This window comes from Hyaena hyaena, unplaced genomic scaffold (genome assembly GCF_003009895.1).
Source record: "Hyaena hyaena isolate Hyena2069 unplaced genomic scaffold, ASM300989v1 scaffold_56, whole genome shotgun sequence".
Lineage (NCBI taxonomy): Eukaryota > Metazoa > Chordata > Mammalia > Carnivora > Hyaenidae > Hyaena > Hyaena hyaena.
This window is the reverse complement of record NW_024080688.1, coordinates 3,743,402-3,761,277: the sequence shown is the minus strand read 5'-3', so window position 1 is coordinate 3,761,277 and position 17,876 is coordinate 3,743,402.

Genomic DNA, 17,876 nt, shown 5'->3' with positions numbered 1-17,876 from the left:
ACTCTGTCCCTCTCCCTTCCTCTCTCTCTGCCCCTCCCCTGCTCACATGTTCTCTCTCATGCTCTCAAACTTAAGAAGAGGGGGGGGAAAATGTGGTATTGGAATAAGAATAGGCAAATAGACAATGTAACAGACTAGAATACCCAGAAACAGATTACACTCAGATGGTCAACTGACCATTTGACAAATGAGCACAGGCAATACAGTGAAGAAAAGATAGACTTTTCAACAAAGGTGTCATAACAACTGGATATCCATATCCAAAGTAATCTAGACATCGTACTTACACCCTTAATGAAAATTAACTCAAAATGGATTATGACCTATATGTAAATATGAAAACTATTAAACAATCCAGAAAACTTTGGGTTTGGCAGCGGCATGGCAGATAAAAAACCCCAAAGCCCCCATCCATGAATGAAATAATTGTTAAGCTGGACTTCATTAAAGTTGACTTCTGCTCTGCAACAGGCATTGTCAACAGAATGGGAAGACAAACCAGACTGGAAGAAAATACTTGAAAAAGACACATCTGATAATATCAAAGACTTGACTGTTACCCAAAATACACAATGAACTCCTAAAATGAAACAAGGAAACAGCCTAAAGCAATCTGCAAATTCAGGGTTGTCTTTATCAAAATTCCAGTGGCATTTTTTACTGAAATGAATAGTTCTGAAATTTAAATGGAGACACAAAGAACCTGAATAGCCAAAGCAATCATGCAAAGAACAAAGCCGAGACAAATGCTTTCTGATTTCAAACTATACTACAAAGTTAGAGTAATCAAAATAGCATGGTACTGGCATCAAAACAGACATATAGATCAGTAGAAAAGAGAGCCCAGAAAGAAACCCACACATATAGGGTCAATTAATTTACAACAGAGGACCCAAAATATACAATGGGGAAAGACCATCTCTTCAATAAATTATACTGAGAAAACTGGACAGTCACGTGTAAAGGAATAAAACTGAACCACTATCTTACACCATACACAAAAAAACTAACTAAATGCATTAAAGACTTGAATGTAAGACCAGAAACCATAAAATTGGAAGGAAACAGGCAGTGAGCTCCTTGACATCCGTCTTGGCTGTGAGTTTTTGGATTTGACACCAAAGCAAAGGCAACAATAGGACAAACAGTGAGACTACCTCAGACTAAAAAGTTTCTGCGTAACAAGGGAAATTGTCAATGAAATGAAAAGGCAACCTATGGAATAGGAGGAAATGTTTGCAAATCATATATCTGATAAGGGATTAATATCCAAAATCTATAAAGGATTGACACAACTTACTAACTCAGGCAAATTTAAAGATGGACACAGGATCAGAATAGACATTTTTCCAAAGAAGAGTTAAGTGTGGCCAACAGGTATGTGAAAAGGTATTCAACATCACTAATCATTAGGTAAGTGCGAATAAAAACCACAATAAGATGTCCTCTCAGGGCACCTGAGTGGCTTAGTCCATGAAGCGTCGGACTCTTCAGGTCACGATCTCAGAATTTGTCAGTTCGAGCCCCACCTCAGGCTCTGTGCTGACAGCCTGGAGCCTGCTTGGGATTCTTTCTCCTCTGCCCCTCCCCTGTTCACACACTCTCTCTCTCAAAATAAATAAACTTTTTATAAAGATTTTAAAGATGTCATCTCACACCTGTTAGAATGGCTTTCTACGCCACCCCACCCCACCACCAGTCTGGAAGCCAGTTGAATTTCTGATGGAGTTTCCTTACAATGGGGTGGCTAGGTAGGGGGTGGCCTGACCCTCCCCATCCTGCCCTGGTCTCCAGGGATAGGAGCAGAAACAAAGTTTAAGGCTCATGCTGCTGCTATGTCCTGGATGCAGCAACATGGAAAGTCGTGTTAATCAAGGAACCAATCCCTCTAAACTCTGTGGTAAAATGGCTCTTCTTAAAAAGACAAGAAATAAACAGTGTTGGTGAGGATATGGAGAAAACGGAACCTCTGTACAGTTTCCGTGGGACTGTAAATTGGTGCAGCTAATGTGGGAAATGCTATGGAGATTTTTCAAAAAATTAAAAATTGAACTATATGATCCACCATTCCACTTCTGGGTATTTATTCAAAGGAAATGAAAATACTCAAAGAGATATGTGCACCAAGTATTCATAACATTATTTCCACACTTCGCCAAGTGTGGAAGCAACCTAAATGTCCTTTCATGGATGGGTGGATGGATGGATAGATGGAGACTGGGGTGGGGGGGGTGAGAGTGAATATTATTCAGCCATAAAGAGTGGAAACTTGAGGCACCTGGATGGCTCGGTTAAGCATCTGAATTGATTTTGGCTCAGGTCGTGATTTGGTTGTTTATGCAGTTGAGCCCCTGATATCAGGCTCTGCACTGACAGCATGGAGCCTGCTTGGGAATCTCTCTGCCTCTCCCCCACTCACATGCCTGCACATGCACACACACGTGCTTGCCCAAAACTTAAAATTATTTTTAAAAATTTTAAGTTGCCATTAAAAAAAATTGAAGTCTTTTTTTCTTTTTTGAAGTCTTGCTATTTGTGACATGGATGGACCTTGAAGGTGTGATGCTACATCAATTAAGTCAGAGAAAGACAAATAGCATATAATCTCACTTATATGTGGACTCTTAAAAAAAAGAAAAACTAAGTCATGAATACAGAGAACAGATTGGTGGTTGCAAGGGAATTATGAGAGGTTAAATAGGTGAAATCTCGTGATCAAAAGGTCAAATTATGCAGTTATAAAAAATATAAGTCCTATAGGTGCAATGTATAGCATTGTGACTGTAGTTAACACTGTGTATAATCATTTTACAGTTGCTGTTGAACAACATGAGATTGAGCTTCGCAGGTCTACTTTTACATGGAATAACATTGGAAAATTTTTTGGAGATTTGCAGGAATTTGAAAAAAATTATGGACAAACCCCATAGGTAGAACTACCGAAAAAAAAGATATTATTGTAAGAATACAGTATATAACATATAAAATTTGCTTTCATTAACTGCTCATGTTGTTGGTAAGGCTTATATGGTCAAAAGTAAGCTATTACTGGGGCGCCTGGGTGTCTCAGTCTGTTAAGCGTCCAGCTTCACCTCAGGTCATGATCTCACGGTTCGTGGGTTCAAGACCCGCATCGGGTTCTGTGCTGACAGCTCAGAGCCTGGAGCTTGTTTCCAATTCTGTGTCTCCTTCTCCCTTCTGCCCCTCCCCCACTTGTGCTCTGTCTCTCTCTGTCTCAAAACTAAATAAAACCAAAAAAAAATTATTTTTAAAAAAGGCTATTACTAGTTAAGTATTTGGGGAGTCAGAAGTTACACAGGGATTTATAGCTATGCAAGGGTCAACTATATATACATATATTATGTTCTACATCTGCCTATAATAAATGTTATATGTTAGTTATATCTCAACTTTAAAAATCAGCAATAAGACTTATTGGGAAGAATGTAACAGCGGACATCTGTGCCTTCGTATTTTAGGTCCAGCCAACACTGTTAGCCTTATTTCCTCTATTTAAACCTTTTATGTCCACCAATATAACTATAATTTCCTTAAGATCAGGATTTCACTATGTTTATTCTCCACAGGGCTAGCATACAAGATGTGCTTTAATTCTTTGAGAAATTGACAGAGGGACATGCAAAAAGGAGAGAGAGAAACCTTTTGGAAAAATTAATGTGGATTTAACTCATTTCCTAGAAGATCCAACAAATTTGAGGATTTTAGTAAGGGATTAATATCCAGAATATAAGGAGCTCATACAACTCAACAGTGAACAAGCAGTAACATATAAGTGAGATTATAGGGTATTTTCCTTTATCTTCTTTCACTTAGCACAATGCCCTCAAGTTTTATGTATAATGTAGCAAATGGCAGTACTTCATTTCTTTTAAGTACTAGGAAATTTTCTACCTAAATAACCTACAAAATAGAAATGGTAGTGAGATGAAGTAGTGTTTAGTTTACTAATAAAAAGATTTAGCAAATTATTCAGGCACATTGGATTTTAAAGGCTCTACTTGAAGTATGCACGCATTTTAAGGTCCATTGTTATTGATACCCACCAATAGGTATAAAACCTTCTAGAGCTCTTCAAATAATGCTTTATTTGTAGTTACCTGCAGAATGCTTCCCCGTCATATCCTTGGCAAAGAAAAGATAAAACTTGATTAGAAAATAGACCAAAGATCTGAACAGAACAGACACTTCATATACATATACAGATGGCAAATGAGTATGTTAAAAGATGCTCAACATCATTTGTCATTAGGGTATGGCATGTTAAAACAATGATGGGGGCGCCTGGGTGGCTTAGTCGGTTAAGCGTCCAACTTTCGCTTAGGTCATGATCTCGCGGTTCGTGGGTTCGAGCCCTGCGTCAGGCCCTGTGCTGACTGCCAGCTCGGAGCCTGGAGCCTGTTTCGGAGTCTATCTCCCTCTCTCTCTGACCCTTCCCTGCTCACGCTGTCTCTCTCTCTCTCCTAAAAATAAATAAAAATATTTTTTAAAAAATGATGAGATGTCTCTGGTTACCTATTAAAATGGCCAAAATCCAAAACGCCAACAACACCAAATACTGATGCGGATACAAAGTGACAAATACCCTCATTCATGCTTGTGGGAATGCAAAATGGTACAGCCACTTTTGGAAGATAGTTTGGCAGTTTCTCACAAACTAAACATAACCTTTTTAAAATGTTTATTTTGAGAGAGAGCACAAGTAGGGGAGGGGCAGAGAGAGGGGGAAACACTCCAAAGCAGGCTTCAGGCTCTGAGCTGTCAGCACAGAGCCCAATGGGGGCTCAAACTTACGAGCCGTGAAATGACCTGAGCCGAAGTCGGACACTTAACCAACTGAGCCAGCCAGGCGCCCCAAAATAAATGTACTCTTAAGCATACAATCAAGCAGTGACACTCCTTGGCATTTACCCAAAATAATTAAAAACTTATGTCTACACAAAAATCTACACATGGTTGTTTACAGTTTTATTGATAATTGCCAAAACAGAGGCAACCAAGATGTCCTTCAGTAGGTGAATATCCAGATAAACTGATGTATCCAGAAAATTGAATATTATTCAGCACTAATGACATGAACTGTTAAGGCCATGAAAAAAAAAATGGAAGAAGCTTTAATATGTATTACTAGTAGTGAAAGAAACTAGTCTGCATAAGCTACACAGTGTATGATTCCAATTATCTGACATCCTTGAATATGCAAAACTAAGAAGACAGTAAAAAGATCAGGGGATGTGAGGAGGGATGGATGAGTACCTGGTGAAATTATTTTGTATGATACTGCAGCGGCAGATATCTGCCATTATACATTTGTCCAAACCCACAGAATGTGTAACACTAAGAGTGAACCCTAATGTAACCTGTGGGCTTTGGGTGATAATATGTCATTATAGCTCCATCAATTGTAAAAAAAAAAAAAAAAAAACTACCGTTCTCATGAGGGATGTTGAGAATATGGGAGGAAATGCATGTATAAGTGGTGGGGAAAATGTGGCAGTCACTATACCTTCTCAAGTTTGCTGTGAACCTAAAACGGCTTTTAAAAAGGGGGGGCTTATTTAAAAAGTGACAATTATAGAAGACAGGCCAAAAAAGACACAACGTGTGTAAAATAGGAGTTCCCAAGGACAAATAAGGAAACAGAATACCAAAAGTTAGCATTTAAGAAAACTTTCCTGAAATTTTTTTTTAATATTTATTTTTGAGAGAGACAGAGAGTGAGCAGGCGAGGGGCAGAGAGAGATGGAGACATAGAATCCAAAGCAGGCTCCAGGCTCCGAGCTGTCAGCACAGAGCCTGATGTGGGGCTCAAACTCACAGACTGCGAGATCATGACCTGAGCCAAAGTCGAACGCCCAACCGACTGAGCCACCCAGGCACCCCTCCTGAAATATTTTTTTTTTTTTATTTCTAGGAGAGAGAGAGAGAGAGAGCGTGAGCAGGGGAGGGTCAGAGAGAGAGGGAGTCACAGACTGCAACAGGCTCCAGGCTCTGAGCTGGCAGTCAGCACAGAGCCCGGAGCGGGGCTCGAACCCACGAACCGCGAGATCATGACCCAAGCGAAAGTCGGACGCTTAACCAACTAAGCCACCCAGGCGCCCCCCTCCTGAAATATTTTTAACTACAGATTGGAAGAGGATACTGGATACTCAGAACCCAAAATGACCAGTGTCAAGACATTCTCGTAAAATTGTTGGAGTTTAAAGAAAAAAGTCTTGGGTATCCAGGCTTCGCAGAAAGTTACTGAAATGGAAAGAAAAATAATTTAGCTCTATCAGGTTTTTCCACAGCAACACTTTGTGACAAAAGAAGATGAAATATTTAAAATAGACTGTTGGGGGCACCTGAGTGACTCAGTTGGTTAAGCACCCAACTTCTGTTCAGGTCATGATCTCTCGATTCGTGAGTCCGACCCCTCATCAGGCTTTGTGCTGTCACCACAGAGCTTGTCAGCATAGAACCCTTTGGATCCTCTGTCTCCCTCTTTCTCTGTCCTTCCCCTGCTCGCTCACTCTCCCACTCTCTCTCTCTCAAAAATAAATATTTGGGGGCACCTGGGTAGCTCAGTCAGTTAGGCATCTGACTCTTGATTTCAGTTCAGGTCATGATTTCATGGTTCATGGGTTCAAGTCCCATGTCAGGCTCTGTGCTGGCCGTTCAGAGCCTGCTTGAGATTCTCTCTTCCTTTCTCTCTCTCAAAAATAAGTAAATTTTTTAAAGATTTTAAGAAATAATAAATGTTAAAAGAAATTTAAATACTCAGACTGTGATAGTTAAGCGTTTTTTTATTTTAGCTTAGGTCATGATCTCATGGTTCATGAGTTTAAGCCCTGTGTCGGGCTCTGTGTTGGCTGCATGGAGCCTACTTGGGATTCTACATACACTCTCTCTCTCTCTCTCTCTCTCTCTCTCTCTCTCTCTCTCTTTCTCCCTCTCTCTCTCTCTCTCTCAGTAAATAAATAAACTTAAAAAAAAAATAGTAGGAGTGCCTGGGTGGCTCGGTTTATCATCTGGCTCTTGATTTCAGCTCAAGTCACAATCTNTCAGTAAATAAATAAACTTAAAAAAAAAATAGTAGGAGTGCCTGGGTGGCTCGGTTTATCATCTGGCTCTTGATTTCAGCTCAAGTCACAATCTCACAGTTCTTGGGTTTGAGCCCCACATTGGGCTCTGCACCGACATTGCAGAGTCTGCTTGGAGTTCTCTTTCTCCATTCTCTCTGCCCCTGCCCTGCTCTTTTTCTCTCAAAATAAACATTTTTTAAAAGTTTTTTTAAAAAATAAACAGTCTGAGCCAAGAGTTTCATACCAACTAAACTGACTTTCAAGTACATGACAGCAGCAACCTGTCATCGGTGTGCAAGAACTTGGACAATTTTATTTTTGTTAGCTCTTAAGAATCTGTTAAGAATTGGGGCGCCTGGGTGGCTCAGTCGGTTAAGCATCCGACTTTGGCTCAGGTCATGATCTCACCGTTCGTGGGTTCGAACCCCGCGTCGGGCTCTGTGCTGACAGCTCAGAGCCTGGAGCCTGTCTTCAGATTTTCAGATTCTGTGTCTCCCTCTCTCACTGACCCTCCCTGCTTATGCTGTCTCTCTCTCTCTCTCTCTCTCTCTCTCAGGAATAAATAAAACATTAAAAAAAAAAAAAAAGGAATCTGTTAAAATCTGAGGCGCCTAGGTGGCTCAATCAGTTAAGCATCCAACTTCGGCCCCAGGTCATGATCTCGCAGATGGGTGTGAGCCCCGCATCTGGCTCTGTGCTGACAGCTCAAAGCCTGGAGCCTGCTTCAGATCCTGTCTCCTCTATCTGCCCCATCCCACTTGCACTCTGTCTCTCTCTCAAAAATAAATAAACATTTTTTTTTCATTATTTAGAGAATACTTTATTAGTTTCTGTAATCAAACCCATGTAGATAAGACCTTACACATTTAATACAACGCGTCACCCCTGTACAAGTGGAAAAAATTGTGTTTAACATTTCTAGACCAATATGGCTGTTAATTTCTGTACAATGCCAACCCAACACGGTACGACTGGGGTACTTTTTCCAAAGTTGACAGCACAGCTAAGGTTTCCAAAAATCCAAATTAATAAATAAACATTTTTAAAAATCTGTTAAAAGCTGAGCTTCACAGGCACCTGGGTAGCTCAGTCGGTTGAACGTCTCAGCTCAGGTCATGATCCCAGGGCTGTGGGATCGAGCTCCACGTCAGCTCCGTGCTGAGTGTGGATTCTGCTTGAGATTCATTCTCTCTCTCTCTCTCTCTTTCCCCCTCCTCCCCCTCCCCCTCCCCCTCTCTCTTTCCCCCTCTTCCCTCTCCCCCTCCCCCCTCCCCGCCTTCCACTTGTGTTCTCTCTCTGTAAAATGATTTTTTTTAATCAGGAAAACTTCAGAAAACCAAACTATCTTGAGAAACATCAACAGAAAATCTGGTAGTAAGTTAATTATATACAGTTAGCTATATGTAGAACTATGAGTAAATGAGGGATGTGAAAAGAGGGTGTACTATAAAATAATTTATGTGGGGCTCCTGACTGCCTCAAGTCGGTGGAGCATGTGACTCTTGATCTCAGGATTATAGTTTGAGCCCCATGTTTGGTGCAATATTACTTAAAATCTTTAAAAATAAATGACTTATGGGGCGCCTGCATGGCTCAGTCGGTTAAGCACCCGGCTTCAACTCAGGTCATGATCTCACGGTTCGTGGGTTTGAGCCCCACATCCGGCTCTGTGCTGACAGCTAGCTCAGAGCCTGGAGCCTGTTTCAGATTCTGTGTCTCCCTCTCTCTCTGACCCTCCCCTGCTCATGCTGTCTCTTCTTCTATCTCAAAAAAATAAAGAATACATTTTAAATAAATAAATGATTTATGTGACCTAGGCAAGATAGGTATAGTACAACTATGAAAAATAAGGTGAAAAGAATATATTTTTAGTGATCATATTGGTGGCAGTGTATCTGAAGGCTTTAATGTGGGACAAAGCAAATGAAACCCGTGTCGTTGACAGAATTCTCAATACAGAAGGGGAAAGGAGTTATAGATCGATGTTAAGCCAAAGCTTTTCATGCACCAGTATCAACTCATTAGGATTTTATCATGGATGGATGGACGGACAGATGAACACAGATATAGATAAACAGATCTGATAGATGGATCCTATATACATACAAGTTTTGTGTTTCCCTGTCTTCGCTCTGTCAACAGGAAAAGTTTGGAAATAGAGCATCTTAGGGAAATGGCTGATTTTGATATAAGGAAGGAAATGTACAAGATCAGTCTAGAACATCTTGCCATACCAGAGAGGAGGAATACCATCAAAGATAATTAGAGTTAGGTTTAAAAGATTCACCTTAAAGAGGCCTCTGCCGACCAGTGATGGGACATTTTTAACCATTAATGAGGCTAATAAATGTAATGGAACAAAATACACCAAATATGTTTAAATTCGTGAATTCATAATGGTACCAAAACATAATAATTGTTCATCTCTGGAAGATGTTAGGGAACAAACTCCATCTTTAAAAACTTAAATAAAGGGGAAGACCAGTATTTTCCTCGCCTTTCCTACATACGTTGTATGACTGGCCAAGTAGGTCGTAAACACAAGTGTTTCTAGAAGTGTTCTCACAAATACCTGAAGACAGAATGATATAATTGGAACATCGCTGTTTTGTAGCTTCTAATGACGCAAAAGCAATTGGACATTATGTATCTCATGATGAAAAAACAAAAACTATGAAGCATTTATTGAAATGTGCAAAACACACCCAAATCTGAATAAGCATCTAGATCCAAATACCAATTTGCTGTAAATATGGAGAACAGAGAAATTTGTTCAACTACACCCCAAGCATGAAGCTGGGAACACTGCATAACAAACTTCTTCAACAAATTACAAAGAGGGATAAAAGAAATTAAGTGGGAAAAGATGTAAAAATAAAGCCAAAGCTCAACTATTTTGTTTAAAGTTGCTCACTTGGGTGAAAAACATTATAAATAAAAGTTGGGAACGGATTACCATAAAAGTCAGGTAGTGGTTACTCTGAGGAGAGAAGGAAGGGGACAGTGATTATGAGCCAGTGAAAGGTTTCTGGGGTGACTAGCAAGAATCTGTCACTTTGGTAATAGTAGGGTGTTTTATAATATTTCATCTACCTGTACATTTAATGCTGCAACATATTTACCAAAAGAGAAACCAGAATCTTCCCTAGCCCTTCGAAACAGGCAAACGACCCTGCCGCTAAACGGCCTGTGATCATTTGAGCCCAGGGCCTATGTCTGAATTTCCAGAGCCTAGCAGTACCTGAGCAGAACAGACATTCAATACATGTTTTGTTGAATGAGTAAATGAATCTGAAGAAGCCTGCAGGCCACTCAGGTTGGATTTCTGTACCCGCTTTGGCACCTAAAGGAGCCTTCCAGCACCTCCGGATGTGTTCCGGTGCCAGCAGCTGGCGTCACCAGTCCTTTCGCTGTGCGTAAGTGGACTTGAAAGGGATTTCACACTGGAGCGCCATTTGAAGCTTTGAGTCTCGTGAGTTCTACCAACTTCATGCTTTTGTTACCCTGCGTCATTTCCCAAAACGAGAGTCCTCTGTGTCATCTGACTCTTGATGCTCTTGACCCTTACCAAGTTGTTCTTTCTGTGTTCTAGTCTTCTCTCCCAACCTTTCTGTTGTGCTCTCTGGACACCTCTTTGAAAGACAACTCTCTTATGAAATATGGAAATATGGTTCTCTCCTTAGAACACCAGCTCCTTTGCAGCCCTTTTCAGTGAAGGCTCCTTGGGCACCGATGGTTGAGTGTCTGACTTCAGCTCAGGTCATGATCTCAAGATTTGTGAGTTCGAGCCCCGCGTCGGGCTCTGTGCTGACAGCTCAGAGCCTGGAGCCTGCTTCGGATTCTGTGTCTCCCTCTCTCTCTGTCCCCACCCCTACTTGTGCGCTTGCTCTCTCTCTCTCCCTCCCTCCCTCCCCTCTCCCTCCATTCTCTCTCAAAAATAAAATGTATAAAATGTTTTTTAAATAAGTGGAGGCTCCTCTTTCTCACATCTTTTTCCATGAAGTTTCTCTCCAAATGTTCCCAAATACATCTTGTCCTTCAGGTAAAACTTCCCACTCCATTGATGCACAACAGTACTTGGTTATGGGGCTTGAAGTTTCTTCCATGCAGTCGTATTTCAGCCTTCCCACCACTCCCTTTGGTTCGTAGACAGCTTTGGCTCACCCGCATCCCAGTTTCCACCCCTATTCCCACCATTTGAGTAGACCTCCTACCCGGTGCCTCACATCTCAAAGTTGTCCTTAGGAATTAGAATATTCAAGTCAAACACTCAGCTTTCTAACCACAATTTCCTCTCCTTCCCGCTTTTTCACATAAACTTTGGTCCCTTATTTTTTCCATCTATCTGTCCCATCGTAGGCTCTCTTTCTGTAAGCAACCTGGATCTCATGGTGGGAGTCAAACACTCTTGTAGAACGCTCTGCTTACCTGGCACCTACCTGTCAATCTACAGTCTGCCTCCTCTGTGCCTCCCCTCCTGTCTGTTGGTGTCTCCATAAATTCATTGTCTCATTGTCATCCATCGGTCTTTTGGTCCTTTAAAGCCCCTGTAGAAACTGTTCCAAAAGTTCACCATTTCTTCAAACCCCCTGCTCGTTCCCTTCTCTCAGAAGACAGTCTTGCCTCCTGCTTCACTGAGAAAATGAATACCATCAGGCAGGAGCTCCCAAACCTTGCACTTCCCTCTGCCCCCAAAAAAGGCTTTCTCACCTCTTCTTAGTCATTCTCTCTTTACCTTTAAACTTTTACAGGCCATGGGGCACCTGGGTGGCTTAGTCGATTAAGTGACCAGCTCTTGATTTTGGCTCAGGTCATGATCTCATGGTTCATGAGTACAATCCCTACATCAGGCTCCATGCTGACAGTGCAGAGCCTGCTTGGGATTCTCTCTCTCTGCCCCTCCCCTGTTCTCTCTTCTCTCCCTTTCTCTCAAAATAAATAAATATACTTTAAAAAAAAAAAAAAAAAGCTCTTACTGGCCATGATCTAGGAACATTCAGAACTCTTTCCACATCCTCAAATGCGACAATGGTATCCTTGCTTCCAAATCCAGTGGACACATTTTTCAGTCCCTATTTCTGAACTTCTTTGCTCCAGTTGACCTTTCCCTTGAACTTGAAGTCCTTGGTTTACATAACACACTTTCATGGTTTTCCTCACAGCTCTGATTCTTCCTTTGTTCTAACCTTTTGGACATCCATTCCTCTGACCTTTCTGTGTTCGTGTTTTCCAGCATTCACTCCATAGCCCTGTGCCCTTCATGCAACACAGTCGCCCTGAGCAAATTCATCTGTGCTTTACATTTTAACCTGTATGCTCATGCTTCTGGCCCAGATCTGTCTCTTGAACACCCAAATCTATCTACGCCAACTGACTATGGGACAACTTCACTGTGGTGTCCCACATGCTCTTTTTTAAAAATTATTTTTATTTTTCTATGTATTTTTAAAGTACTCTTTATGCCCAAGATGGTCACAAACTTATAACCCTGAGATCAAGAGTCACACACTCCACCAGGTGAGCCAGCAAGGCACCCCCCACCCCCACATGCTTATCAAACTTAGCAAGTCTCTAACTAAACTGGTCATCTTGTTCTGGGGCTATACTGACAAATCTTTCTGGTTTCCCAAGCAAAAAATATATCTGTTCTCCTTGGTGCCACTCTCTTACCCCACAGTTAGTCAATCAGCTGCCAAGTGCCCATTCTACTTCCTAAATAGCAAATTTCTCACCTCTCATTAGACCCACTACCACCACCTTGTTCACCTTGTTTTAGGCCAGACTTTTTTTTTTTTTTTTTACTTTCAGAGAGAGGGCATGTGAGCAGGAAAGGGGCAGAGGCAAAGAGAGAGAGAGAGAGAGAGAGAGAGAGAGAGAATCCCAAGCAAGCTCCATGCTGTCAGCATGGAGCCCAACATGGCGCTCAGTCCCACAAACCATGAGATCATGACATGAGCCGAAACCAAGAATTAGACACTTAACCGACTGAGCCACCCAGGTGCCCAGGCCAGACTTCTGATTTCTCTTTCATTGAAATTGTCTTCCTCTAACTTGGCTCCCTAACAGGGCAACCAGAGTGATCTTCCTGAAATGCAAATCTAATCATGCCCCTCTCCTGCTAAAATCTTCCCATGGTTCCCCATTGTTCTGAACATCCAAATTCCTGCTCACAGCCTCAGAGCTTTTTCATCATCTGGCCTTCCCCTGTCTCCAGACTAATCTCTGACCCTCCCTGCCTGGCACTTTATAGTTCACCGTTGCCTAACTGCCTTTAGTTCTCTGCACATATCATTCTGTTTCTTACCCTGCTCTTTCATTAAGCCACCTTCTCTCATGAATTACTTTCCTGACCTTTGCCTGCCTAACTCGTATTCATCCTACTGTGAAACAGTCTCCTGCTCTACCCAGCCCACCAAATGCCATTTAAGGTGTCCCTACCCAGGGCACCCACAATATCCTGCACCTGGCACATATTACATTATTTTTACATGTTAATCTCCCCTCGCCAGACACTTAACATAGGGTCTCTGTTTTTGTTCTTTAAGTGCTTAGACTATACTAAGTGCTCAAAATGTATTGAAGGCTCAGTTCCCAAGGGCACAAATTTTAATTTATGGCAATGTAGCTACCATATGGGACATGTTACAATGTGCCAGATGCTGGGAAGCAACTCACATTCCCTCATTGGTTCCTTACAGTCCCCTGAGATCACTATCATCAATTCCATTTATGTAATGGGGACTTAGAGAGAGGTGAAGGGACCTGCCCAGGGCACATAGACAGAAAAAGGTGGAGCCACGTTTGCCCTTCTCAGAGTCCTAAGTCCAAAGTCGAGCCTATGCAGTCAATCAGCAGTGTGTAGAGACTTCTAACTGCCTGCTCCATCTATTCTCTCCTTTCTCCTTGGTGACAGAACCACAGTTTTATTTGGCGTGGCAATGTGCCCCATTAAAGGATTACATTTCAGCTAGGTGTGCAATATGACTCAGTCCTGTGGGATTTCTAGAAGTCTCCGTCAAATGAAATGTGGCCAAATGACTAGAGCCCCAGCAGCCATATTGAGCCATGAAGTGTACTTGAATCTGGAAGCCAGGATTGAAAGTGACAGCGCAGAAAGGTAAGGAGAGTGGGTTCCTGAAAACGCTGCAGGCCATGTTGATCATGGTCTGGCTGTCTCCAGACTTAATACGAAAGGAGAATAAACTCTAGTTAAGCCACAGTGCAGCTCTGTTAATATGCAGCCAAACTGGTACAAAGGGTAGAATCTCACCCCTCTTGATCCCCTAGGGGCCAATTCAGAGAAGGAGAAGACAGCATGGGTGATATAAAGTGTTTCTTTATTTGAACGTCATTCCACCTGCACTGAAGCTCAAATCCAGCAGCAGCAGAAGGGGTCAGGACCGAAATAAATGTTACCAAACTGGACGATGAACAGCGAGGACACACTCAGACAGAACTTACTAATGGGGTGTAGACAACACCGAGCTATCCTAACGACACACAGCACAGGCCCCTGAGGTCTGCTGGTCAGAGCTCTGGGAAGGACCCTCCCCCTCATTCCCTTCTCAGGAAACTCCAGGCCCACCCGAAGGCTAGCCCTCAGCCAGGCAGGGATCTGCGCAAGTTTCTTGTGCTGGGAAGGTCCCAGCTTCTCCAAAGAGGGTTCCCCTGTCTCACACTGGAAGCCAGAGAAGGCTGACTCCCCTGTGCCCAAGCAGGAATCTCAAGGCCAAGGAATTTCCCTACAGCCTTGTCTAAAAGCTCTCAGCTTGGCTAGTCCAGGCCTGAAAAGAATCAGTCCTACCTATGGTCCTCACTCCCTCAGGAAAACCATGTTTTCCTCCAGGGGTACTGGTCCCCAGATAGGAAACTCTTCACATCGTAGAGATCCAGGACTTGACCAACCAGCACTCTGAACCACCTCCATGTTGTGGCTGCTTCAGCCTCTCCTGAAAGTCCCCAGACCACAGCAAAGACAACCTGTTACCCCCTAGACCCCTCTGATCAAGTCACAGCTCGGGGAGGAGTGCCTCCATAGGCCAAAGGTCAGCTTCTTTCAAGAAGCAAGAATCCCAGAGGCCATGCTGAGGTGGGATCTCTGAATCCGCCTCCTCCCAAAGGGAAAAGCCAAATCGCCTGCCTTGGCTGAGGACAAACCACAACCCCCCCTCCCCCATCCGTGATGACTTCCTTGCCCCCCAGAAAGCCATCTGGGCCACAGGGTGATGGTGCTTCAGCCTCACATGGGGCCCCTGCCTGAAGTATGTTCCTCACTCTGCTCCCAACTGTGCTGAGCCCTCAGGGATAGGGCTGTGGGTCGGTGCCCACTCCAGCCTGTCTTCTCCACCCGCCCCCCCCCCCCCCCCCCCCGCCGTTCCTCCCGCACTGCCCAACCCTGCTTCCCTAACCCCACCTCCGCTCCTAGCCCCTTCCTCAGCAAGGTGGCAGCTGGCTGGTGCCTGGTGACGTGGAGGCGCTCAGACCTCCCTCAAGGGGATCAACCTCCCACGTCCCTCCCACTAACCCACTTAGCGGTGACCCGGCCCCAAAGAGGTGGGCGGGAGCCTCCGCCTCTGAGGGTGTTTCTAACATCCCTCCCCTAGAACAGGGCTCCAGTGCCCCCAGCCCCCCGCAGGCTTCGCTGGGGGAACAGGAGCCCTGGGCACAGGGCACACACAGCAGCCACTTCTCTTCCTCATTGTCCTGCCCCCATTACCCTCGTCTTCCTCATGCCATTCCCCTGCACCCCAGTCTGCCATCCACACCGCACCTCTCCATTTACCTCCTTCCCTGTCCGTATTCCTTCTCCATCTTCCCAGCCACCCAACACCTCCAGGCTCTCTGCTTCAGGGTCCCCTCTCTGCTACACGCTTCACCTCTCCTTTCTGCATTTCTCTGCCTCTCTCTACCCCTTCCCTCCCCTCTCTCATTCTTGCTCTCTCCTTCTCTCCCCTTCCCAACGACTGGCTCCCTCCCACGCACCCTGCAGCCTCCCAACAGTGGGCTTTGCTTTGGATCTTTAAGGAACTTCTCCCCCCTTCCCTCCCCGCCCCCCCCGCCCCGGCACCCCTGCCTCCCATGAGGCTCCCCAGACCCTCCCACTCAGCACAGGCCCCGGGCTTAGAGCCCCGCCCTGCAGGAAGAGCCCCGGGGGAGCAGGAAAGGGGAGCATGGGCCTGGAGCCAGAGCACCAGGGGAAAGGGGTTTGCCCGGGAGTGGGGGGGATCAGTGGAGAGGGTGGAAGGTCAGGACTTGGTAAGTTCCAGGTTTCCGGAATCCTACCAGGACCCAGTGTCTGACTCCGATTAGGGTCCAGATGGGGGTCTCAGGCAGAGGATTTCTAGGGTCTGTCTTGGAAACCTTCTCAGGTCCAAGTCCTACAGAAATGAACACAAGATTGGCAAATACATGGCACTCGCTGCTTTTCTCCCTCCTTTGGTTTGAGGCCCAGAGAGGAAGTGATGACACAAGCTTCTCCCCTGAACCTGCAGAGGCCTCGCGCTCCTGCTACACAGCGGACCAGTACTTCCCCAGTACCTGAAGACGGAAGTAGGCACGCTAGATGAAACCAACCCGCCACCTGAACTGGGGACAGAAAGGGGCCGTCCATGCCCCAGGCCAGATGGCTGTCCCGGCCGTGAGGGGAGTTTAGAAACACCTGGAATCTCCCTCATTTGCTCCCGGCCAAGGGGAGAAGGAGATGCCCCCACATTAGGAGGGGGAGGAGAGAAGACTCCTCATTTGCCCCCTGCCACACATACGTACACACACACACACACACACACACACACGTGCGTGCACACATTCACACTATCACACGCATGGGCGCGCGCACGCACACGCGCACACACACATACACACACTCTCATGCCTCAGCTCCAAGCACTGCCCACTGGGCTGCAGACCCTGGGCATATCGCAAGGCGAGAGGTGGGCAAGGGGAGGAAGTGGAGGTAGGGATAGGGTTACAAGGCCTGGGGATGGGGACAGGGGGTACCCTGTTCAGAGGTGACCTGCAAGTTCAAGTTATGCAGAAAAAGTATCAAAGAGGCAAGACAGTCTCTGCCCTTGGCAGATGCCTGGGCTGGGGGCATGAGAAGGGGCAGAGGGGTGATGTGCCCTCTAATCCCCCACTCTCGGGCCCCCCTCCCAAACCCCCAGCCCTGACAACAGGGCCAAGAAGTCTGTGCTGTACAAAACAGGCCGGGGTCAAGGGTCCAGTCACCGGTGAGACGCCCCAGCAGGGAGGAGGCCGGGCCAGCCCCAGCTGCCATGATCAGACGCCACCAAGACAGGAGTCCGAGCACCCCCTCCTCCTGCCTCCAGAGCCTGCCTGTCCGCAGTCTCTGGGCTGCCCAAGGCCCCGGTCAGCTGCTGACAGGGAGGCCCTGGGCTTTCTCCCTCACTGCAGCTCAGACTCCTTTGCGAGAGGTGAGAACAGGCTGGAGCGGGTGGCAGAGAGGCCCCGGGGAGGCTGGTGGCCCTGGAGCTCTGTGATGATGTGCTGGGACCATCATCGGAGGGCGAAAAAATAGGAAAGAGTCCGGTCCCCCCTCGGCCAGTGTCTTGAATAAGTTTCTGCAGTAGGCAGGGACCGGAGGAGGCAAGGACACAGGCAGGCGGCAGCCCTCTGGACTGAGGGGGCCTGGGGAGCTGGCACCACAGCGCCTCTTCCTCCGGAGACTCTGCAGGGCCCCCAGGCCAGGCTAGAGAGGAAAGGAGAAGCCCAAGGGCCCGGGGCTCCGGCTCCCTTAGGTCACTTGAGGGAAGAGCAGAATCAGGCCCTCCCCCACAC